Raw genomic sequence first — 25825 nt, forward strand, 5'->3', positions numbered from 1 at the left:
GAAGTTACAGACATTTCGCCAATCATCCTGTTGGCTTCTTCAGAGCTTAACTGAACATGGCTCGCATTCTACTCTGCACCTGCTCATATATAGTTTTAAGGAGAGCGTAGTTAAAGAACATTATCATCTCGGACGGATGAGTCGCGGTTAAGATTGTTTGGTTGCTTATTGATTTCTATAGATTCTCGAAAATTTTCGTTGGTAGAAGAATTGATTACATGCAAAAATTTTAGTTTTATCAAATAAAATTTTATGCCCGGTTTCATGAGTGTGATCGGCAACAGCTGATGAGTTTATTTGTCTTAGTCGTAAGGCTCCTTCGCGTTTTTTGAGCCTAGTTGATATTTTATGCACGGAATGCTGTAAACTCCTGGCGTCTTAAATGGAATTTTGTCTTTGACAGATTTATATATTATAATATATATTTATATATTTAGAAACTTAAATGTATAACAAAACCCATAATGTTAATATTACACAAGGGAAACTTCTTAATGATCTGTATATTGATGTATACAAGAAAGAGCTTTTAGTAATTGTTTTCTTAATTATTATTAGGATAATTCTGATTCCTTTAATGTGGGAGATTCGGATGAGTCCATAAAAGCGCAGTCTGAATGATCAACGAAACCAAACGAAGTATTTTTTAATGCCATATCGATATACACAATACGACTCCAATTTTACTGCTCATCTATATTGCAACTTTTGATCTTGAAACTTTTTGACTGAAAATTTCTTTTTATTGTGGTTTATAGTTAATCACCTGTTGCTCTATGCTGCTACCGTTGTGGGACACTGTATAAATTATCTTCCGTTTCAGCAATTCGATAAAATTGAGACGTGTAAAATAATTCTTTGTATTTGTGAATGAAATGAAAAATATAAAAAAATCATACTAACATACATCGATCATATTGTATGTGTGTTCTAAATTCATTTATCGTACTGCCAGCGTAGGTATAGAATGGGCAAATAATGCCGAGAGTTCAATGAGCCATTCATTGCCGAAATTAAAATTATAGTGCAAGAATAAGTTCTTAATTATATGAATGAAAAATTAACTTTGTTATAATACGGTGCCGACTTAACAGAGGCGTACCACAAGGTATAATATTTAAACCTGGTTTGTTGATTTTGATTAAAACGCTACGACATGTTTGTTCCAAACTTCGGACACTTGTATATTGTAATTGTAATGGTTTTAGGTTATTTATTTTTCGAAATTCAGCAAATTCGGGCCTATGGATGTGGCTTGAGTTTTTGAAAAGAGTTGTAATGAAGATATGGTTAAAAAAAAAAAAAACTAGAAAAACTGTTAAAGGGTAAAAAAATCTTGTTTGATGCTTAAAGTTTAAGGATCCAGTTGAAATTGGCAAAAAAATGCATTGTCTGAATGATAATATAATAATGATAAAATGAACAATAGTTTTCAAGTAGTAAAATTATTCTCAAAATATCCAGTTGTCCAGTAGTTTACTCTTTCAACTTCTCAACTAATTATCTACTTAGAAAATTATGCAACCAAGGCATTGCGATGTTGTCACAGTTTACTTTGAAACTGTAGTTACTCAAATTAAAAAATAGTAAAACCAAGGATAAAGTAAAATGTTCATATAGAATTTAAAATTTTTATAGGTTAATATAACCAGTATACTATCAGTTACGTGTCGGTGTGTGTTATTTACGATTTTGGAATCAGAAGTGGCGGATTTTAATTCGACGAAAATAAAATATTCTTCACGGATCACGGTCTAATTTAAATTTGTTGGGCACCAAACATTTTTTAATTGAAGCGTCCTGTCGCGAACCTCAAATCGTAAAGAAATTTGGTAAAAAAAAATACTAGGACGAGACCGCCTTGTTTTTCAAATCGGGGACCGTAATTTGTCGGATGTCGTTTTCAATGACAAGCAATTTATATGATTTTCTGCGCAAACATCTCCTCGGATGACTGAAATAAATCGAGTTATAATGTCCAGGTGCTTTGGATCCTGAATGATGCGAAATTTTCCGTTTAAAATTATTGCCTTGTTTTTATCTTATATTATGCTCAACTAGCTGAATTAAGAGTATAAATAAAATTAGGCTACTCTTAGTTGTTAATAATTGTTAATTGAGTTTTCTAAATCATGAATTGTTTTATATTTAAGTGTACACGTACGTAGGCTTAGGATCCGCGTCAAAGTTTTTATCATTTTTTATCAGTGAAAGGCAAAAAGTTAATGAGCGATATAAGCAGTGACTTCTTTGATAAAATATCAAAAACCATCCAAGAGGCCAAAGAAAAACGGACAACCGAAGTAAAGAAAGAAATTCAGTTTGAAGTCTCACTCGTAAAACATGATATTAGTGAATTAAAAGCCACCACCATTCAAGAAGAAAGTCATGAAAGAGTTAAACTTAAAAACAAATGAAGAAAATTTGAAAAAAAAGTTGATGAAATAGAGAAATTTTAAAAGAAATAATATTATAATCTTTGGATTAGATTATACCGGCAACGTCGCATTATCTGAGTTTGTTATTACATAAATTGACACACTGCTCCAACTAAGCTGCAATGACAGTGGCGACTATTAATAACATCTATCAAATAGGGTCGCCAACGCAAGCAAAAAGACCAATAATAGTCCAGTTTGTCTCACTTTTGGTAAAGCAACGAGTTTTGAAAAATAGAAACAAATTGAAAGGCACTAATATTAGTATATCGGAGGATTTGAGAAAAGAAGAGCGCGAAATAAGAAAGATTCTAGTAAAACACAAAAAAATTGCCCAATCACGAAGCCAAAGAGTATATATTACCAGAGATAAATTGTATGTAAACTGTGAAGCTTATACGGTGGATCAGCTAGAAACGGCGCCAGAAGATAGTCATAGTCAGATTGAGATAAGAAAAACTAGCAGTGCACCACCGACTCCCTTGCTTCAAGACGAAATCTGCGACAACGAAAACTCCGATTTTGAGCAAATTGTTTCAGACGGCGAAGAGATAGGCAATACAAATCAAAAGAAATTGAGTCCCATAATAGATCCAGAGACAGGGAAAAGAAGGATTGCGAGTCCCGAACCTACAGGACCAATTACCAGAAGACTAAAGAAGAACATTGTAGAGCCATTAACTCAGAGCCCTTTAAGAAGAAATGAAAAATTCAAAAATAAAATCACACGCGGTATGTAGCAACATCTGCAAAACGAAGTTTCCGAACCAGTCCAGTGCTAGAACTGCTTAGCAAAATTTTTGTTTGATTTGTTTTAACAGTGAACTCGCTGGAACTAAGGAATTGCAACATCATGTTTGGAAAGCAAAATTAATTAAACGCTCAGGTCTGTTCGAAACAAACCCGTGACTAAAGTGTATATAATATACTATTTTACTATTGCTATTTAAAACAAAAGATGTAAATGTATACCAAAATTTCTTATTTTTGTTATTATATGCAGACGCTTACATTTATATATTTTATTTATACAATGACTTTATAAAACAAAAAAAAAACAACTTTCTTTTGCCAATAATATAGACATTACTGCAACCACGTGCAACAGAAGAGTTTACCATTTTAAAAATTATTTAAAAATTTGCCGCAGCATGACATTATTAGTAGGTATTCTATATATCCAGTAAGGGCGAAAAGAAGAAATAATCTCGAAAAGTCCAGTCCAGGAAAAAATTCTTTACCCAAACGACGCGCAAGATCCGGATTAAAAACCTTTATTCTTGATGACTTTTTCAAAATGTACAGGGTGCGTCGGTAATTTGCAAAAAACTGAAAATTGTAATGATAATTTACCATAACAAGAAGGCTGTGATTCTGTTGACACTTTTTTTATAGCCCGTATGGACAGCTAAAACTTTTGTATTTAAAGTTTTCACATACTCTACAGGGTGATCGGGATATTACGTGCTATATTCAAAAACGTCATAAGTGACCCAAATATGTACCTATCGATTTTAAATTTGCCAAGGAAGTAAAAGTACATACCCACATCTAAACAGTACAATTTGAGCGTAATCAAGTATCACCAAATATTTTTTTAAAAATTTTGAAAAATTTTCTTTGAATATTTTGGCTTCCAGAAAACGTGATTTTTCTCAAAAACTATTCAACCGATCAGAAAAATTGTAGAAGCAGGAAATGCGGGACATCGGGGGCCATGACTTTTATTTCAGACATTTTTTCGATTGCTTACAGGGTTTTTCAATTATGGACAAAAAGACCATGAAAATCGTTCTTTTCGCTATTAAATTATCAGCCGTAAATCAAAAGTTGTGAAAAATATGGCCAATTAGTTTAAACAGTGTAATAAGCCACATCGACAGCTACAATTTTTGTATTTACGGTTTTCGTCATCACATACGCTGTTCGAGATATTTGAAAAAATCCAAATGAAAATCACAATTTCCTTCGATCGAGAAGCGATGACGTCATTGATTATTACGGCGTACTGCTCTATTGAAAAAAATCATACAGATCCAGGGCTATCACCCCTATTTCGAACATTGTTTGAATTTTATACAAGGTGTCGATTATTGGCAGAATATCTAAAAGTTTCTTAAAATTTCCGTTTTTGTGGGTAAATTATTGGCGATAAATGAAAGAATAGAAGAAAGAATTTGATTTGAACGGTATCTTAAACTGCGTCGAGAGAGAGTTTCAGGTTTTGTCAATTATACAGGGCGTGCGAGATATTTGAAAAAATATCATTCGACAACGTACAAAGTTTGCGATAACTTTGAAGATCGAAGAGATGTGAAGGACACTTTATACACGGTGTATTCACAATAAAATGACATCGATTTTGCGAAAGTTCCATAGTGGTCCGCAGGAGCACGATAGAAAAGCAATGCGTCCCTCTAGGTCAAGGAAACGCGAAGAGACTTCTTTTTGTAATAAAAAGCTGCTTCGCGCTACGCGCTACGAACTTGCCCCGGTCACCGACCATTTTTCGAAAGCAATCTTGTTATTTATCCATATATTGCCAAAATACTGTGCCACCTCGAGAACCTGGTGTCCACTGGCGCCCACAGGCGCTATCTTCTTTGAAACCGAATACATTGATTGTATCGGTTAAAAGGAAAAAAACGCGCTCGGGCACTTTTGAGCGCTTTCGATGCAGATTTTTAAAAATACATTTTTTTTTTGGACGTTCAAGGTAAACAACGTACATCACGGCGTGCGAAAACATCCGCGGGACCTGTTTACCCCAATAATGTGTCACTTCGAAATATACGTCCCATAAAAAAAGCTCTAAAATGTCGCTAACGACCTAACTTCTCTTTGAACGAATTCCAAATAAATTCGCTGCTGGAACCCTTTTATTTACGTCCTCTTGTTGCGCCAATTTACGCCAGAGTTAATAACGAACTGCGTTTGCCCGGACCGGCCGTGAAAATGTTGTCATAAACATTGAATATAAAAACGGGAACTATGCAAATTTCAACGTTTTCAATACGAAATCAAAATTTGGAACGCTCTATTTCTTAATGCCAGAGAGTTATAAATCATTATTGAACTGTAAAACTATTGTGCCTTAGTGTTAAAATTAGAATTATAGTCACTTCCTGCCAGTTGTTGGCAAAGTTGGCAAATACTTCTGAATTTGTTGCACTTTTTAAAAAAGTGTTCAAAGGCTCTTCCTCACCAAGAGTCAACAGTCGAAGTTGCAAAAATAGTTAAAATAAGTTCAAATATGACTGGAGGATAAATGCGGCTTCATCAGATCAGCGAGAGAAGAATCGGAATATTAAAACACTCGTTGAACTTAAAAAAAAAGATACTTACCTACCTTGGGGAAAATAATGTCCTAAATCAAAAATGATTACTTCGTTCCACCTATGGGAGTCTTCGGAACGGCCCTGATCGATCCGGACTCAGTGCACAGTATTGGGCTGAAGGAGTTGCTGACCTTCTATAGGAGGGGCGGCATTCTAGACGCCCTCTAGAGCGGCCGGGGGGTAAAATGGTGCCTAAGTGGCCTAAGTGCTTCGACGCCCTATGGGTAAGGGTAACAAGAAATTGGGGTAATAAATTTTCGTTACCAAAAATCCCAAAAAAAAATGTAATGCTGTTCTAGTCGTGGTCAATGGAAAAGAAATACCCACGTCTTCTTGAGGCAAATAGGACGTCATTAGTTTAAATAATAAGCAATTTCTGAAAGATTGTCCTCTATACGAAAGTTCTCGACGAAATATAAAGTACTTCGGCTTCCGCCATATCACTCTGACTTAAACCTCGTAGGATTGGTTGAACGTAAGTTGAAACGAGGGACGTGGAAACACTCTTGCAAAAGAAAATAGACAATCGATTGTGAAAAATGGAGGAAGTGTGTCGAATATATGATTGAAATTAGAACAAAGAATATGGACAGCTGATGACACTTTAAAAACACTTTTGAGGCTCGTATTATTGTACTGAGGTGGCTTTTACTTGATGAAAATCCATTTATTAAAATAAATAAGTACTAAAAGTTAAGATTTTCACGAAATTATATATTTTCACATGACAATTGTTTCGACAACGCCGTGTCTTTATCGAATGTAATATTTACAAACTACCTGCTACTATATATAGGTACCGAAAAATGACTATAAAACCTTAATTAATGTGTGAATTTAAGTTCAGTAAAGGAGAGGTATTTAAATCTAATTGATCGTTAAGCAATACATTTAAATGTCTCATTTTGTTAATCTTCATAGCTTCCAATAAATTTAATTTTCTACTTTTTATGTGTGTTTTTCTGTGTTTAAGTCTGTACCATAATTAGAATCTAGACTATTGTTTTTAAACGCTCTTTTATGATTTATTTGTCCAATATAAATTTTAACACAAGATCCGCATTTCAACTTGTAGACACCTGATTTTTGAGATTTTGGACTTTTCGTTTTGTTTTTTAAAAAATTTCCTATTGTATTGTTAGTACTGAAAGCTTGAAAATAGCTTTCAGAACTAACAACCCAATAGGAAAATTTTTGAAAAATGTTTTGAAACTTTTTCACTGGGTGCTCCTATGTATGTATTTATTTTAAATTGTTCGTGTTCTGTATTAGGTTTCGGATAAATATAGATAAATATAGCTGTCCATAATGGACGGATTGTAGCCGTTGTTAAGTGCAATTTGTTTAATGATATTTGATGTAATTTTCTCTAGAGAGTGGCGTATTAAGGAGTCTGTGTATAACAAAGTGAAATGAAGCGATGTTGTATGTGTAAGGTTGATTTGAGCTGTTATGTATGACTGTGGCCGTGTGTGAAGGTTTATGGTAAATGGAAAAATCTAATTGGTTTGCGTTTTCGTTATAGTTCAGTCTAAAAACTTAATAGAGTTATCCTGTTCAATCTCGATAGAGAATTTTATATGATTATGTAACGAGTTAATGTTATTTTAAAAAATAATTCAATTGTCTGTTTTTTCCAACAAAGCAAGCAAAGATATCATCCACGTATCTATACCATCATAGAAAACTTTTACTTAAAGGATGTTCACGGCTAACAATGGACTAAGTGAGTTTCCCATAATCAAACCTTCCTTAGAGATGTAAATCTGTCCATTAAATTCAAAATAATTTTGATCTAAAGAGACTATTAATAAATTTTGTTTCACCAATGGGTTAACCTGTTTCCGGGTGAGGGTGAAATCTACTAAATCCAGCACATCCGTAGGTGGAATACTGGGAAATAAGTTTTGTACATCAAAGGACAATAGTGTTGCGTTAGAAGGAATTTTAATATCTTTAATTTTGTTGATTAATTCAAAATAATTTTGTATTGCAAATTTTGGTTTGAAATCTTGTCTAACTTATTATTTTCGATATGTAGTGCTTTACATTTATTTATTTATTTTTTTTAATTAAAATTGCAAGACACACGCCACATTCGTCTTTAAAATATACTAATAATTTGAACCATGTCTACAAAAACTTTGATTACTTTGACTATGTCGATTACTTCAAATCACAATACTTTGAAAGCGTTTGCTTTTAGCGAGTTTTAAGACGTCTTTTTTTACGTAAATATAATTGATAAATTTACTTTTTTACCAACAATATCCTACAGGGTCCTACGATAGATACTTATAGTGAGAAATGACATATAGGCTCTCTACACGTAAGAGATAAATTAACAAACTGAAGTTGCTCAGGTAAAAAAACTCTTGGGTACCAATTTTCATTCAGAAATCCGTATCAAATAATGCAGAAATAATAAAAATAAAACTTAGATCCCTAGGTTTACTTTTAAACTGTCATAAAACAAATTTTTCAAATAAAAAATACCTGAGAAATCACGCTGTGAAATATATTAAATAACGCCCTATGTAAGCAAGAATACTTTGTATATATATTTTTATATCGATAACACCCAATTCGTCGATCTAAAATGTAACAATGAGCATCGATATACATCAAGGTAATCATCTAAAAGGTATTATATTTTGATCGGACGACTTTCCATTGTGTCAAGGTTGAAAAAGTGATCTAGTTTTGCTGCAAACTACGACCAACATTACTATCGATAATCGCTGACGACAGTGTCCAGAATAAAAAAAATCCTCGAAAGAAATGAGGGATTAAATCGGAGAAGAATAAAAGTAAAATGGAAAGCTCGCCAGCATAGCAATCAGTCACAAGGTCCTCTCATTGACCCAATTATTGTAATTATCTTAATTAATATTTTTTCATTAATATTAATTAATTACGTTAATTGAAGCCCGTGCAAAAATTCAAAACGATTAGCGACTACCGTTTAGTTTCGATTTAACCTATAACGTAGAAAAATTTTCCGATGGTGCTTATTTTATCTAGCTCAAAGATTACAGAACTGCATTTAAAGAGTCCGCAGGCCAAAGAAGCGGGCTACAACGGTATCCGCCGGTGCGCTTCCTGTTATTCCGAGAGTGAAGGTTGGCGCTTCCGTTTCCGCCATTTTTTCTCCCAGCAGATTTATAGGCTTCCGCGGGTTCCCTACATATTTATGAAATGCGAGCTCTATATATATATATATATATATATATATATATATATATATATATATATATATATATATATATATATATATATATATATATATATATATATATATATATATATATATATATATATATATATATATATATATATATATATATATATATATATATATATATGGGTTTAATAGAATATCTTATTACGATTACAATGATGTAACGCACTCTATCGTTTTTGACAAATCGGCAAAAATAGGAAATTTTTATATAATTTCAAATTTCAAATAAAAATATGTTTATGTTTAACATATTAGTAAATAAAGTTGATGGTTGAATTATTGTCAAAGTCGTTATTGTTAAAATGGTTTTTCGCGAATTTAGCATCCGTGAAACAAGTGATGTGCTTTAAGTATACTTTCTGAATAATAAAAGTCCAACCGCAGCTCGTCGTCAGTATGTTAGACTTTATCCAGATCGCCGAGCTCAAACAGGTCAAAACAGATATTTCCAAGGTAGGCAAAGAGACAAGTACACGAAATAAAAACCTGGGAGTACCAATCAATTAATGTATGATGTGGTGTCATAGGTGGGCATATTTTGGGTCCGATATTTATAGATCAAATGTTAACTGGAGATCATTATTTGCAACTCTTAAGAGCCTGAAATAGAATAATGTATAGAAGATTTATCTCTAAATATATCAGCGCTGATTATATGGCAGCCCCTCCTCACAACGTCGTGTAAGTTAAAAATTATGGCAGAGGTTGGATAGGGAACGGCGGAACTATAGATTGGCCAGCCAACAGCCCCGACTTAGCTTTAATTGGCTTTTTTTCTTTTGAGGACACAAAAAATCACGTGCACAGAACTTGGAATAATGTCGTGGAACTTCGGCAAAGGATCTTAGAGGCAATTAATCAGTTAAGAGACAATCCGGAAATGTTACTACATGCACGACATCATACAATTAGAGTGTTTAGAATATTTCAAAGATTTTTTAATTTCTTCTTCTTCTTCCTTACTTCTAATGGCCACGACTACATATGGTCATTCGGGTAGCTTACGACAAATATGAACATTATTCAAAACTCCTAAAGGATGCCTTCATAAAAGAAAGGTCTGGACCGTTCCATCATCCTCCAGGTTTGTTAACATATACATAATGGGATTTCAACAAAAAAGGTACTTTTACCGATAGCAAAAAACGGAAAACGGAAGATGTTCTATTAAACACATATAATATGTGTGTTCCATTTAAAAAAATATGACGAAAATGTTCAAAAAATTATAGATTATGTATTGATTTCTTGGGCGAATAGACATTATAATTAATTTTTGACGAAACGTTGCTATCTTTAAAGGGAGAGTAGAGATTCCCAAATTAGTTTCGATAACTTTTAACTTTTGTGTGAAAAATCAAATCACCAAAATCCTCTAAAAACCTCATGGACATAAGTGCTGTTTTTTTAGGAAAAAATAATGCACTCGATTGCTTTTTTTCCAAGAACTAACGATAATTTTCCTATATTTCTTCTATCTGCTAATTCATTTCCATTAATTTGATGTAATTAATTTTTTTATTTTTTCTTTTCTTTTCTTTTTCTTTCGCCAGAATTTCCACGAATTATTTGTAAATTCCCTAATAATTGAATAAGATTATTCCTACAGAAGTTTTTGGTAATTTTTCTTGGAGCTAGTTTTTAAGGCTAATTGAATTTACGAAAAATATTTACTTTAAAGCCTTATATGAACTCGTGGAATAGCATCAGCTCTTGAGGCTATTCGGCAATGTCCTCTTGGTTGTGTAATTTTTATTTCTGGCGTTTACGTTCACTTTTAGAACCGGCAATAACTTTATCGTAAACGAGTTGAACAAAAAAAACAACCTGTCGACTGAAAAGGAAAGAATTCCGAACAATTATCGTGGTGTTTATTTGCAATTTACTGTGCATGTACGCCCCGAAGCGGGCAAATTTACACGCTGACCAATAGCAATTTCCCCTTGCGAAATCTATTTTTAACTCGGCGAAAGAGGTTATGTTGACTGCAATCTTTATCGTCCGAATAGGAATCCAAAATCCTTGGACTACCAGATGACGACGATTTTTAATTATAATCACCAAATTTAGCTAACTTGCACCATATAATAATTATACATAGAATAATAAACTGTATAATTTGTATAAAATGTATAATTACAAGTTCTGAATTCTTTTTCAAATTTGTTATATGACCATTGAAATGAAATATGGTGTTGCCCATATTGATCGTATGAGTAAGGAGGCACATTTCATAATCTGTATCATCTGCTATGTCTTCCTTATGCTTGCCGTCCTCCGCTTTGGTATCAACCACGAAATTAGCAACAGATAAGCTCGACGAAAATAGGGAAAAAATAAATTAATAACTAAGTGCCAAAAAATAAACCATAAATTGCAATGATTGCCATTATAAGAAAAAAAAACAAAACATAGCACAAACAAAAAAAAAAAGAAAAATAATTATAAAATGAAAACGAAACCAAAGAAAACGAATAAGCCATAGTGCAGCTTTTTGAATTCTTTATGCAAATGCCAAGTCAACTCGAAATTCACATGGAACGTCATGTACATCAGTATGTTTTGTGATTTTGCTCAAAATTCTGGGTTAACAAAAGCAGGAAGTGTGTGTATCTACCAACGATTACTCCTACTAACTGTGGTCTACCCATGTGCAAGTAGCAAACTGTAGCCAAACCCGAGAGCAAGATTCTTTTCTATTCAGCCAAATCTATTCTTCTGCTTCTTTCTCTGCTTTTCCATAGCTTGTCTTTCTCTGGCCGCATGGATCGGTGTCTAAATGTCACGTATGCCAGTCCACTCGCTCAAGTTCCTCAGCCATGACATTCTTTTTCGTCCTATGATTGCCCATTAGGTGGCCCAACAAATTTCCAAAAATGTAATTTTATTTTCTCTTTCCCGCCGCAACCAACCAAACGTGACCTTCTTCTTCATGCTCTTCTCTATTCCGGAGGTTTGCTAACATCATGGCAATCCTGACCATGGAGACCGCTGCTCGGAAAATATCTGCAGAAGACATGTGAAACCATTCTCGCAGATTCCGCAGCCATGATATTCTTCTTCTTCCAATTGATCTTCCGCCCACAACATTTCCCTGGATTATCAAGTGAAGCAGCTCATACTTCGGACCCCGCATTATGGGGCCCATATAGACCATCTTTCTCCTTTTCACTTCTTTCAACACCTCTAACTCTTTGTTCATCCTGATAAGCACTTCCGCGTTGGTTGTATGCTCCATCCACGATATTCTGTGCATTCTTCTATAGGTTCACCACTCAAATACCTCTATTTTTCTTTCGTACACTCTGTTAAGAGTCCGAGTTTCTACGCCATGGTACTCTAAGATCGATCTAGGCTCAGGTCGCGGCTGCAGAGCATCTTTTTCATTTCGACAAACGCTACACGTGCGTTCTCTATGCGGATCTTGATTTCGGAACAGTAGTTGACGATACAGGTAATTGTTTTCCGTCTACATAAAGGTGTTCTTGTAGGTCGTTGTTTTTTGTTATGATCACGCACTTGGTCTTCTTTGTGTTGAGCGTCAAACCAAAATGTCGACTGGCAGTGACGATCTCATTTAGCAGTTTTTGTAAATCATGCATATTTTCCGCAAGTGTCATCCGCATAGTGCAAGTTATTAATTATCTTGCCATTTACTTTGATGAGGTCTGTTCATAGATATAAGAAAGTGACTAACTGATACGAATTAAGGAAAGACCCGGACAAGCGGTAAGAATGAAATATGGCCGAAAAGGCCGTACTTTGCTTAGAATTTAATTATTTGGGGTTTTGCTAGGAAAGATACTGAACAATACTTATCTATTTATGTATGTATTTATGTTTAAATCTAAAATAAAATTATAAATTATCTTTATTACCTACTTAAAATTATTCACATAGTGATATGTCAGTATCACTGTCGCTATCATCGCCTATTCTAATTATTATTTGTTCTATATTATTTGCAATATGGATATACGATTGTTCTGCTTTTTCTATATGTTTAACAGAATTTGCCCAACTTTATGGAGGGATATTAAAAACTTCGGTTTCTATAAGTTTGAGGACATTGGAGTTAACACGGAGAAAAACATTGTTACGACGAATGGCAGATTTCAATTGGTGCCAAACATGTTCAATGGGATTAAATATACAGTGGGAAGGTGGAAGGAAGCTTTAAAACTGTATGCCCTAGATTTTTTACATAATTATCACAGACGTATTTCTTTTGTAAGTTCAACCTTCGTAGAACCTCAATTAATTGCTTTTTGGTATAACCTTCGTGAAAATAAATGTCATTATACATATAGTTTTAGATTGTTGCTTTTGTGTCACATGAGGAAGGGGTTTTAGTCGACTGTCTATTGTGATAACTTGCATTGTTCATTACAATTACACTTTTAGGACGAATGTTTGAAACTAGTTTGTTTTTAAACCAACTTTAATATTTTTCGCAGACAGAGAAAGTCCATTTGGAATCCAACCATCTTTGGAGCCAGCATGCAAAATAGTTATTCTTTTACCTCTTTTTGATGGCGCGTTTGTTTTACACTTATCAGTTGAGTCAACCCAACCCTTTTCCGGGGTATCATACGTTTCGAACCAGATTTCATCCAAGTAAATAATTGGCCTTTGTTGTTCTCTGTAAATCCTATTTTTTTCTAGATATTCCAGTCGCCACTTCCGATTTCTAAAAGATTCTATTAAAACTTGCCTTTTGCCGATTTTTTTAAAATTTAAGACCAATGTGTCGAATACACTTCCATAAGGTAGTTCTGTCACATTTAACACCGGTTTCATTTTTTTCAAGCCTCCTAAGTAAGATATCTAATGTAGGCACGCTTTGTTCCTCGTATAACTGCTAAAATTTACGCCATATTATATCTAGATCACTTACATCTACACTCGAGAAAATTTCAGCATCGCTTCTTTTTTCCTCGCTGAAATGGGATTTTCCATACTGTTGATGTTGGAATTTTCGTCAATGTGGCCGTTTCTTCTAACGATGCTTGTTTGCCGGCACCACGTTCAATGAGAGTCAAATAAACATTGTTTATAACTTTCTTAGTCTCAATAGAATAGTGTTTTCTACATTTGACCGGAATTCACAAACATTTTCGGCGTTTCTATTTGCTCAACATTTTATTCATTAGTTTCAGAAACGTACGAGGATGCCCCGTACATAATTGATTATCTGGTTATCGTGTTTGCCGACTGCATCAAAGCCATTAAAATTTATCGGGCGATTTTTTTTCGTCGACGTCAGAAGAGAGAGACCGGACGATTTCGACTTGAACAACATCGAACGAGTTGCGTAGGTTATAGGCTTAGGCAAGATTTTAATATAATTTTGAAATGCGTCGGATTTTTTTACATTTCTGGCGATAACGACAGGGCTGGCTTGCCAACGTCTCGCTCGCCGTCCGTCACCGAGACGAACAAAGCCGTTTTTTTTTTATTTATCGCTCCTCCATCTAGATGCATCATCGGCTAAATTTATTTGTTGGCAGAAGATTGGAAAATGTTTGCATCGTGGAAAGTTTTTGGCGACCGATTTTTATTTGAATTGTTCTTACTTTCACCCGCTCATTTGAAAATTAATTAATTATAAGAGTTCTACATAATACCTTCGTAAAATACGTTAAGACGTGTACGGTAACTTAACAGGATATTCTTTATTGCTATGTCATTCCTTACGAGGTTAATAATTTTTTGATTCGTTTTAAGAAAAAAAAAAACTTCATATGAATGTTCTAAAAGTCATAGATAGATAGGTAGACAGATATTGTTTAGTGCGAAACACAACTTAACAAAATTAAAAGCAACAAATAATAAATATTTTTGTATTATATGTTATATAGTTTATTTTTTTCTGGCAGAAGGAGATGATTATTTAACGGTATCCGGAAATTTCGACAGAGCAAAAAAATGTCTTAAGGTGTTTTTAAAACACCTTTTTAATTGGCAGATGTACTCCTGGAAGAGGAGGAATGTAGAGGAGTAAACCTTGGTGATTGTTTAAAATTTTCATGTCGCTGAATATAGAAATTGTTTCTATTTTCTGTGGTATATTTATAAAAGTTCCACCAACTTCAAAACTTACCATCTCAACGTCTACGAATGAATATTTCAGTAAATCCGGGTTTGAGTCACAAATTTTTATAATAATTTAATTAATAAAGTTTGTTAAGAAGCGGGTTGTTGTTTGTTAATCGATGCTGCGAAATGTAACACTTTTAATCACGAATGGTGCATCTGACAAAAAAAAATGCCCGAGCTTTTATGTATAGACTATTTAAAGAAAATATGCACCTAAAAAAAAGTGCTACGCGAGACAGAAATCTGGAAACAGAAGACTGACGAGATCTGAAGCGATAGGAACTAGGATGCGAAAAACAACTTTAAAAATTGTAATTTGAATTACAACTATATATATAAAAAAATTTAGTGGCTTGCCATTTTTTTGGTTTTCAATATGGTATGTTGAGCGGGCTGCACTGGTAGGTAGTAATAAAAAAGTCAATGCGTCTTGATGCTTTAAAAACCATTTACCAATTTTCACAAAAATATTTTGAATTTTATCACCCAGTATATCAAAAGTTGTTTTATTTTTGACATACCATCCCTATTTAAAGTTTATTCCATTTTTTACAGTTAAGAATTAAGAAAAATGTCAGTGGCGTACCCCATTGGTGAACATCAAAATGAATATATTGCTCAGAATGCATTTACCAAATTTAAAAAAAAATTCTGGAATCGTTTCTTAGATAATATAAAAAAAAATGCTGAAAAGTTTATCACTCTGGGTTTCAAAATTTGTAGACGTTTAGGACATACGTTCGTAAGAAATGTTTTTTTCAAACTGAACTCGAGAACAGGTTCCATTTTACGAGATAAGATCATAAATCATTTTTTAAAGTGTACTCGATAATTATTTTTCTTAAAAAAAATCATTTCATCATTGAAATTAATCACTGGAAAACGTTTTGTGACGACTATGCCCTAGAGGTCTTTGACTGGGAATAGGGAACCTTAACAAAAGTTTAATTTTAAAATTCACAAAAAAAAATGCTTAGTTCTATGTGACTGTGACTGGTCGTGACGTCAATTCAAAGATTACACGCCAGCCGGGCGGTAGCATAGAGAAGCCATTAGAGAACTGCAAAGCGTTCGTCATGGTGGTTTAAATTTTAATTTTGGCCTTGATCCTGTGGCTTGCTTTTGTAATCTTGTGTTTATTATCAAAAAGTTTTGAAAATGACCCACACCGATTTTTTAAAAGGTCAATCTGATAATTTACCTTTAGTGTTTAGTGTTTATGGTGACATCTTACATACAAAACACTGAAAGTTAAAAAGCTAAAAGAAAATATGGTTTAAAATAATAAGTTTAAAATAAAAAATACAAAAAGGATTGTTTTTTAAAGTAGTGAAAACCTATATACTGATTTTAAAGTATATTTGCATTGATACCTTAAAGTGTTCTTTATTTTATAGAGATCAGGAAGCCGTTTCTATTTAGCCTGCAATACGATGGGTGCAAGTTCGAAGGGTTAAGGCTAAAGTGACACCTGAACACACTGTTAACAGAAAAAGACTGCTTTTATTTTCTAGTAGACGAATGAAAAGTTTATCTGGCGTTTTACGGGTTGTACTCAAACACGATCGCACGTTTTGTAATATTGTTTTTGTGTCGGTTCCATTACTATCATGTAAAGCACACTAAGCACAAATACAAACTGGCGTAGATTAAATATAAACACACCTTTAGACGAGACAAAAATAAACAGATATAATTCTCGGCCTATAACCTGAGAATAACGCTATAACATGTCGCCGTATCGATCGAAAAGCAGCGGTATGATGTCACGATCATTCCCGCGCGTTTAGTGTCGTTTAAGAGGAATAGCCGGGTGTCACAACTTGATATTGGGTTTTGATTTTTAGTATGCGTTATTTCTATACGTAAACACATGTATTAAAGAAATAAAAAAAAAGTTCAAGTTCCCTATTGTTAAACTAACCTAAACTTTTATTCATGGATTCTATCCTATTGTCGTCATCGTAATTATGTTGCAACGTCCTGTCGAATAATCTTGCCCTTTCTTTTCAATATGTGTTTATGTGTGTGTGAAATACTTGTGATATTATTCCGGATTAGTGCGTTGCAAAAATATTTGGCGGGTGTGTTCTAAATCTACTAATAAACATTGTTAGCAAATACAAAAATTAGCTTAATATTCCCGTATCCGTGTGTGGAAATTGTCGACGCAATATTTTACCATCGCGCCAGAATCCGCAAGGTGCAAAATGTAAACACGTTGCATTATTTCTCGTTTTGCAATGTTTGCGATATCGTAAAACCGTCATCCGAACTCGTTTAATTTAACGCGCCAGTGATAAGCGACGAAAAACTGAGGAAAAAACGACAAACGAAAATGATCTAACAACGAAAAAGGAATTCGAATAAACATTTAAATAAATAAATGGCGTTACGGCGGCGGCATAATTTTTTGATTCGCCGCGTACGTGCAAGCGGCAACAAGCTCAAACTGCGTCGTACTTTTATTATTAGAAACGAAAATTTGCGGTTGATAAACCTCCGCCAAGTTCAAGGTCGTGTTTTCTCGGGACCGATTAATTCCCCTGAATATTGCCAAGTTGTTTTTTTTCCCGAATTTAATTGCCATTACCGCCATTTCGACCGGTTGGCCCTTGGATAGATTTTTGTCTTTCTTATCATTTTTAAAAATCAATAATCGCGTTTACAAGGGTCCAAGGAAAAAGCACTTATGCAGTCGAAAAATTTCTTGAACAAAAAGATCGTAAGATAGGGTGTTATAAATCTTTATTCTTCACAATTTTCGAAAATATGGCTAATCGGTGTAATAGGCCACATGAAGGGCTTCAATTTCTCTATTTACAGTTTTCGTCTATCACATACGCTGCTCGAGATATATGAAAAAATCCATATGAAAATCCATTTACTATTTTCGAAAAATTTCTGGGGCCAGCAAACGTGGGAGATCCAGGGCTATAGCTCCATTTCCGGAAAATATCTAAAGGATCCTGAAAATTGCCGTTTTTTTAGATAAACTATTAGCCATAAATGAAAAACTATAAAGCACGGGATAATTTGGTTTCAACAATGTGTCGTAAACTGTATCGAGAGAGTTTCAGGTTTAGTCTATCATACAAGCTGCGTGAAATACTTAGGATAATATCATTGGAAATCGTTATTACTTGTACATTCTTTTATATGTATCAACGTTTGTCGTGACTTTGAAATTCGGCGATACGTGAAAGATGCTTTATACAGGGTGTATGCACAATATAATTACATCGATTTTGCGAAAATTCCATAATGCGCCCCTCTAGGACAACAAAGCGCGACTTTGCCCCGCTCAGCGACGATTTTTCGAAAGCACTCTTGTTGTTTAAGTTCTGGGCCACTTGGAAAATCTGGGTACTGCTAACTTAAAAAAAAACCTGATGACAATCTGAGGAACATGAGAAGCATAAAAGTCGAAATTTAACCATAATCATGCGTTTGACTTTAATTGTAGGTTCCGCTTATTATATTAGGTTTCAATTTTGCAAAAAGTTTTAGAAAAAACAACTTACAACATGAGCAAAATCATGAAAATATGTCGTATACATATATACAAGGACTTCAAAATTCGCATACTTAAGCGCTATTAGCGATTTTTTCCTCCAAAAAGGCTTTTGAGGGATTTCTACCACCCAAAAGCTATGCGTACCTTGGTTTCAATGTTCCAAAATTCCGCGCGTCCGCGAACAAAAAAAAAAACAAAATATTTTTTGAATATTTGAAGGAATATATTGAAATTCGCGCATTTGCTAGTAAAAACAAAATTTCTTGTTGTGATTATAAAAAAAAATCTCTAAAGTCAATATTGTGAACTAACAAAAACTACTTAGTTAATAAAATCAAATTTAGAAAAATATTTTTTAACTTACATTTTATACAACTTATACTTATGCTTACACAGCTACATTTATTTATTTTAATTATAATCCAGTATTTTATAAAGTAAAAATCGTTCGATTGGTTGACGTTTCGACTTTTTAAAAAATCATGTTCCGGAGCACGTGTTAAAAAACCTGTAGTTAATGGATCCAAATGTACTCAATGTATTCAAAAAAAAAAAGATTTATAACTAAATAATATTAAAATTTTGGTTTACGATTTTTCTATCTGACACTTTGCACTTTGGAATAATGAAAATCATGGCAGATATGATTAGCTTTTTCTCAAAATACATTTTCAAGATTAATGCACCACTAAATATTGGGTCAGTTTCAAAGTTAATTTTCTTGCGAACTGCGGACTCGATTAAAAATATATTTTTTAAATTGTAGTTTAATATTAACCAAACTATTTAAGTTTCTGTAGGAATTCATATGCATGTCCCCATCTTTTTTCATTGTAAAACGAATAAGAGAACCAGATTGTTACGAAAAGCTTTACGGCCACAAAAACCTCCGTTATAGAAAAGCAAAGTGCGCGTCACCATCTGCTATTTTTCTATATTTGTTGTAATCCATATAGCTATTGCAGATATAGAGACCCTGCCTATGTTTATAATATAAGTACTTATAAAGCAAAAAAATAAATAGATAAAATAGGCGAAATTTAAAGTCTCGTTTCACAAAAGACATGGCTGCGGACAGATCGTCAATAAGTTTGAATGGGTCATTTTCATGGCATTATTTTCTTAAAATATGTGCAGATTCCATTAAATTTTCAGGCTAAAAGGAGTTAAGTGTGTGGATATCGTTGTTTAGAGAGAAAATGACGCAAAATCCAGGTTAGTGGATAAAATGTAGCTGCATACGGAGCGTTTTCATGTCAACGGAAAAGTTTAAGTATACATTTTGGATGCCAAGTTTGCCGAATGTGTGATATAAATACCTAACTGGCAAAAATTATCAAAACGGATCAGAAAATATTGATTATACTAGGAATACTCCGTAGCGTGAACACATTGTATATTAAAATGTAAAACGCGACACCTGCGATAGAAATGATCGAATAAAACAAATGCCTCGCTCTGCATGGACATAAAAAAATCCTGCTTGCGGGAGCCACCATCATCATTCCCTCGATCAGCTGATTTGCATTGAATTATACCGCGGCAACTCTGAACATCCGGTAATTATCACAATTAATCACAATGGGCACAGTTTCCACTTTTTCTTGATTAGTCACTCGCATTTTCAAGCAGCTCGGCAATTAATAACCAGGTTAATATTGTTTTCCTTTTTGACATCCAAGCTTCATCTAAAAACCGTCTTCAACAAAAAAGACTTTATAAAATAAATACTAAGAAATACTAGGAAATGGAAAAAATGGAATGTTATACTGGAAAAATGCTTAAATATTCCATTACACGCCACCTGACTTTCGTGACATTACGTGTTTTATTCCCTGCAGTTGACATGCAACAGAGAAAACGCAATAATATACAGCTGTCGGTTAATAATGCTGTGACGCATATTGACAGAACAACATCTCAATATATCAAACTTTTTTATTACGATAAAAGATTTTGTTATTGTATGTTAACTGGGTGCCTCGTAAAAAACTAACTATTAAAAATTGTTAGCGCAGACGCGACATTTTAAAATCTACAACTTCTACATATTGCGCACACTTTAATGATACGTTACGGAATCCAATATGAATTACAATTTTTTTAATTTTGTCGGTTTTCTGTTGACTTATCTTGTTTGCAATTTGGCGGATGCGCAGGTCAAGAGATATTTAATCTGCACCCATAAAAAATATAAATTTTTGCGTGGGACATGTAGAATAAAGATAGAATATTGCAAAAAACTCAATGGCAATCTCATATTCAGAGTGTGTAAGGGCATGCGTGACATCATAAATTAAGATTAATTCCATCGCACTTCTAAATTTGTTATTTTTAAATTTGAATTTAAACACTGTTATTTTTTCTTTTAAGAAATGTCTGATTTTGCGCTTGGGCGCTTTGAATTAATCACTTTCGTTAACGCAGGCGCCACCTTTTCGTGTCAAAAGTAACATAGGATCGTATAGAGTAACAGGGAAAAATGTGATACACAAATAAACAAAAGGAAATGTCCCAAATGTACATACAAATAACGTCGTTCTTTTTAAAATCTGCGTCACAAAATTCTTTACAAAAACATTCGTTTAAATAAAAGCTTTTTTAAGCTTTATACCTATATATACAGAACGGACATTTTGTGCCAATCTGTGGCGAAAAAAAAATTCGTTACCTAATAACTTAATCGCTTGTCAAACGTAAAAGGTTTGCGTGTTCCCGAATATAAAAGCCGGGCAGTCCAAACCCCGAATTTGCGTCGCACAATATAATAAATTTGGGGTTCCTGTCGCATTTAAAAAAATTACCACCTCGAAATTCGTCCAGCTGTCACGTCTGTTTCTATGACATACACACACAGAGACACGGAGCGACCTCCAAATGAAGGGTTTAGATGTTAGCTTTTAATTTAACTTTTTATTCACTTGTAAATTACAACAGCACGCCGGCGAGGGGAGGGGGGTGAGTAATGGGAACCGGGATCATCCCATCAGATGATTTTTTGTCATCAATTCGACTGTAAGATTTGGAGTTATTTTGATAAATCGATTTTCATCAAGTAAAAGCCACCTCTCTTAAACTTTTTTGCAATTTTTCGATCAATTTAATATCATTAATATGTTGCTTCGTCTGTGATTGACTAAAGCTGTAAGTCCCGATGTAATGATTTAAAGAATCAAAAAATTATAAACAAAAGATTTTCCCGCAAACCTGATACTTTCAATGTTCCTTAATATTAATAATCATTTTCGTGTATTGTGTCGGCTCATTAACTAAAACTTTCCGTCTAAACCTCGCAATACCGATTAAGAAAACCAACTGAAATTCCGAATAAGTGTTGCGCATTTTCGAAAACAGTTATGTTTGGCATCATCGCCTTGCACTTGATCCGGGCTGCCTGACCTACGGGTATAAATATTGCATTGAGTGGTCGCCGTTCGTGAATATGTATATTTACAGTTTGAATGAAAATTCGATAAAATCCGAAGACCGTTCGATTAAAATTTTTCTACGGGTCATTGATTTAGCCGAATATTCGACTGAACTATGAGCTTCGAACGCTTACATAAGAAATAGAAAACTTAACCATGAATGTTAAGTAAAAAAAATTGTACCCTAATTTGATATGAACCTCCACAACAGAAAAAAGTGAAAAAAATCTTTTTTTCAAAAAATGAAGGTTTCAGAATAGCAGACCAACTCCATAGCTACTTCGCGCCAAAACCATTATATATTCGCTTGTTATATTGTAAAAGTGCTCTTAATTATTCCTGCCTCTGTATCGGCTAGTCCAAAAACTTTATTTCGCTTTCTGTTAATAATAAATGTTTTTAGATACGCTCTCCCAAATTTGGAACATTTTATTAACTGTAAAAAACAACAAACAACAATTGCTGTAAAAACTATTTTCGCAATAATGTAAACCATATAGTGACACTTTTTCAGTAAAGTGGACAAATGGTAAATCCGAGGATAAATCGTCAAGTCCAATAGACAAGGACCTTGTCACGTACCAAATATCTAGATTTTTTTGTTTTAAGTATGTTGTATTTGATACGTCCAATTAACTGAGAATGAAAATGAACGTGCAAAAATTTGACACCCCCTCTGCAAATAATGTTTTTATCCGCATTCGAGGTTTTCGATAATTGAAACGCGCTGCCACTGGTCTTTACGTCAGAATGTGCGTGTCGAACCACTGCAACGCTATACAGCATGTAAAAAATCTATGGTATTACGTGTGGTATCCTCCGGCTCTAGACAATTACTCGTACAAAAAATGAATCTCGAAGAAAAAAAGGCAGAGGCTTTTACGATTTTTCGTTGAGATAAATATTCAGAAATTATTATAAATTACATTATAAACAACACTTGAAAGGTGTGTCTACTACGTGCCAAAAGCTGTTATTTGGAAATATGAGGATGCGAACATAAATTATTTTAACCAAGTCGCAGCAGATAATATGCGAAATCATAATTACAATGTAGTATTCTAATTCCAATTCTATTCGATTTGTTAAAGTAACAATTTGATTAATTAAACTGATGAATCTTTCATTACTATAGGCGATCCTTCTCTACGATTTGAGGCACCTCGTGAAGATTGGGTATTTTTAAAATATCGCGCCTGCAATTATTTCCCAGAACGTGTACCAGAAATCGAATAACAACGTTTTAGATGATAATAAAGCGTCACGGCGATGCGATAGAATGATTGCTTATGCGTCTGGAAGGTAAAAACTTGTACCGGCGGAGCGTAACCGCAGTCCTGCAAAGCAGGTTGGCAGGAAAGACAAACGCGGCCTTATATGTACCGCGACAGGCCGACGTTACAGAGGTCTTAATTCCAATGACTCAAAAAATACTCCTTTTAAAGGGAGGTTCGTACCTGCTGTGTGAAGGTTTCCAGATGATAACTTACTGTTTGAATTATATCAATCTTAATTATGAACAGAAACCTCAATGTAATCTTCAGCAACTTGAGTTGAACTCCAACCACCATATCGTTGTCATTGTATAGATAATTTATTGGTCATATTGGATAATTTCAATAAAAGGAAGTATTAGTTACTAATATAAGAAAATGTTCATCCAGTGCTTAGAGTAAGCACTCACCGATATCCATTTTGTAATGCTCTTGATTTCTTCTGTTTTTCTCTGTCTTCTTCTGCCAATTTAAAATATTATTCTATTAGAAATGGAAATAAATGGGCTTCAGTATTGAATCGAATGTAGTGTTTCAGTTAAGATACAAGTCAAAATATCTGAGTTTATTTATTTCGTTACTATGGAAACCAATTCAAAGGCCACTTTGACTAAAAATATTTATCAAAACCGTCCTGAAAGTGCCAAATAACCTCTATAACCTGCACTTTGCACCATTTTCTTTCTAGACACAATCAACTCGTTTTTTGTAGCGGGATCTGGGCAGGCTTTGGGAAAATACTACCCTAAAAGTGTTAGTTGTGGAATGCCGCAAGGTCATTGGTTAAAAACGAGATTTTAAATTTCGCGCTTGCGCAATGAAGTTTCTCAATTTTTTTTGCATTCATAAGTTCTTACTTCATAAATTCCTTTATTATTAGTATAGGCAGGGCCATTGTATCTCCATTAATCAAAAGACGCACCTTCGTTGACGAAATGAGTCAAAATCGGCAGCCAACATAAACAATCACTTACGGATAGCGCAAAACTATCTTGAGTTAACTGTTTTACATATTCAGAAACAAAACTCTTCCTAAATCTCGAAATCATCAGCAACAAATAACCACATTCGAAAAGCACTTTTCAAAGCATCTCATAGAAGCAAGTGTGCTTTGATTTTTGTACATTCTGACGTCATTTCACCGAAAACCACGCTTCCTTGCGCTTCTTTGCGCGGAGAGGCGATGAATGGGTCGGACGTCCGACGCATAGTAGGCCCGAATCAAAGCAAAAGGAAAATGACAGCCGACAACATCTCCCTCTCTCTCCGTGGAGAGTTAAAGATAGAAACAAGACCAGGACAGCGGGGAATGTAAGAGTGGCCAACACACAACGATGGCTCTAATTTACTAAACCAGTTCTGTGACCATGTCAAGTGACGCCTGGCTGACTTCACTATCCACTATACGCACGCCACGGTTGCCGTCCACTACGTTTATAGAAAACGCCGGCAACGTCGCACCGAGACCTACCGAAGCGTAATGTTTCACTTCACTTTGCTGCATAGTTTTACGCGAAGTTTCTTCAAAATTGAATAACGGAAAGTGTATGGGTGAATGATATTTTTCTAATCCACTACTGACACACTGTTCGACGTTTCGGTTGCTAAAATCGCTAATTGAAAATATGCGACAGCTGACGACGCCGTTTGGCGAAAATTGCGAATATGTTGGCCATTTACGCGGTAATTTCCAAATTTGCGCTGAAAAATATATATCTTTTTTCTTTGAATAAAACAACAGCTATTAAATAATTTTATATATTTGCTATATAAATATGCTATATTTAATAATAATAATAATAATAATAATAATAATATCTTTATTATCCCACACATTTAGAGTAAAATCAGTGCATTTTGGGTTTCGTCAAGTGGATCAAAATTAGGTATACAATATAGATCCCGCAAATGAGACAGAAAACTACATCAAAATTTTATATAACAAAAATTGTGATAACAAACATTAATAAGTAAAATATTCCTTGAAATTATAAAAATATTTTCTTCTTCTTTAGCTCTGGGGTAAGTTTGTTGTAACTCTAACACCGGTGTTCGTAAAATATTTTTTTGAGAATTCTAATCTATTTTTTTTAATAGAAAAACAGTCTTTGTTACGTGTATTATAGTTTTCAAAATCTCCGTTTTTTTGTCAGTTACTTTTGTTTTTATACACCCATAAACAAACTTCTAATATGTATATACACGCTAAAGGCAGTATTTTAAAATCCCTGAAGAGGGGCCTGCACGGAGTATCCGGCGACACCCCAGCGATACCCCTCAGAACTTTCTTTTGGGATTTAAAAACAGATATCGCATGACTTGAATTTCCCCAAAAGGAAATACCATGGATGATGTGAGCATAGCAGAAATTTCTCATTCAAAAGAGTGTGCAGCTTTGAAGTTTTTTTTGTTTTATGGGCATTTGAATATCAGTACACTCATTTTTTGGACATTTAAAAAGAGTTCGTTGTCTGTCTTCAAGAGTTT

At 34.0% G+C, this 25825-nt stretch overlaps 1 protein-coding gene across 7 annotated transcripts in view; it reads left to right on the forward strand.

The window, feature by feature from the left end:
• Positions 1-25825, forward strand: part of LOC132703769 (ecdysone receptor) — a 277047-nt gene that overhangs the window by 145115 nt on the left and 106107 nt on the right. The gene's annotated exons all lie outside the window — the stretch shown is intronic.

Source organism: Cylas formicarius, unplaced genomic scaffold, assembly GCF_029955315.1.
Source record: "Cylas formicarius isolate icCylForm1 unplaced genomic scaffold, icCylForm1.1 PGA_scaffold_6__28_contigs__length_40554024, whole genome shotgun sequence".
In the NCBI taxonomy this organism is placed as follows: Eukaryota; Metazoa; Arthropoda; class Insecta; order Coleoptera; family Brentidae; genus Cylas; species Cylas formicarius.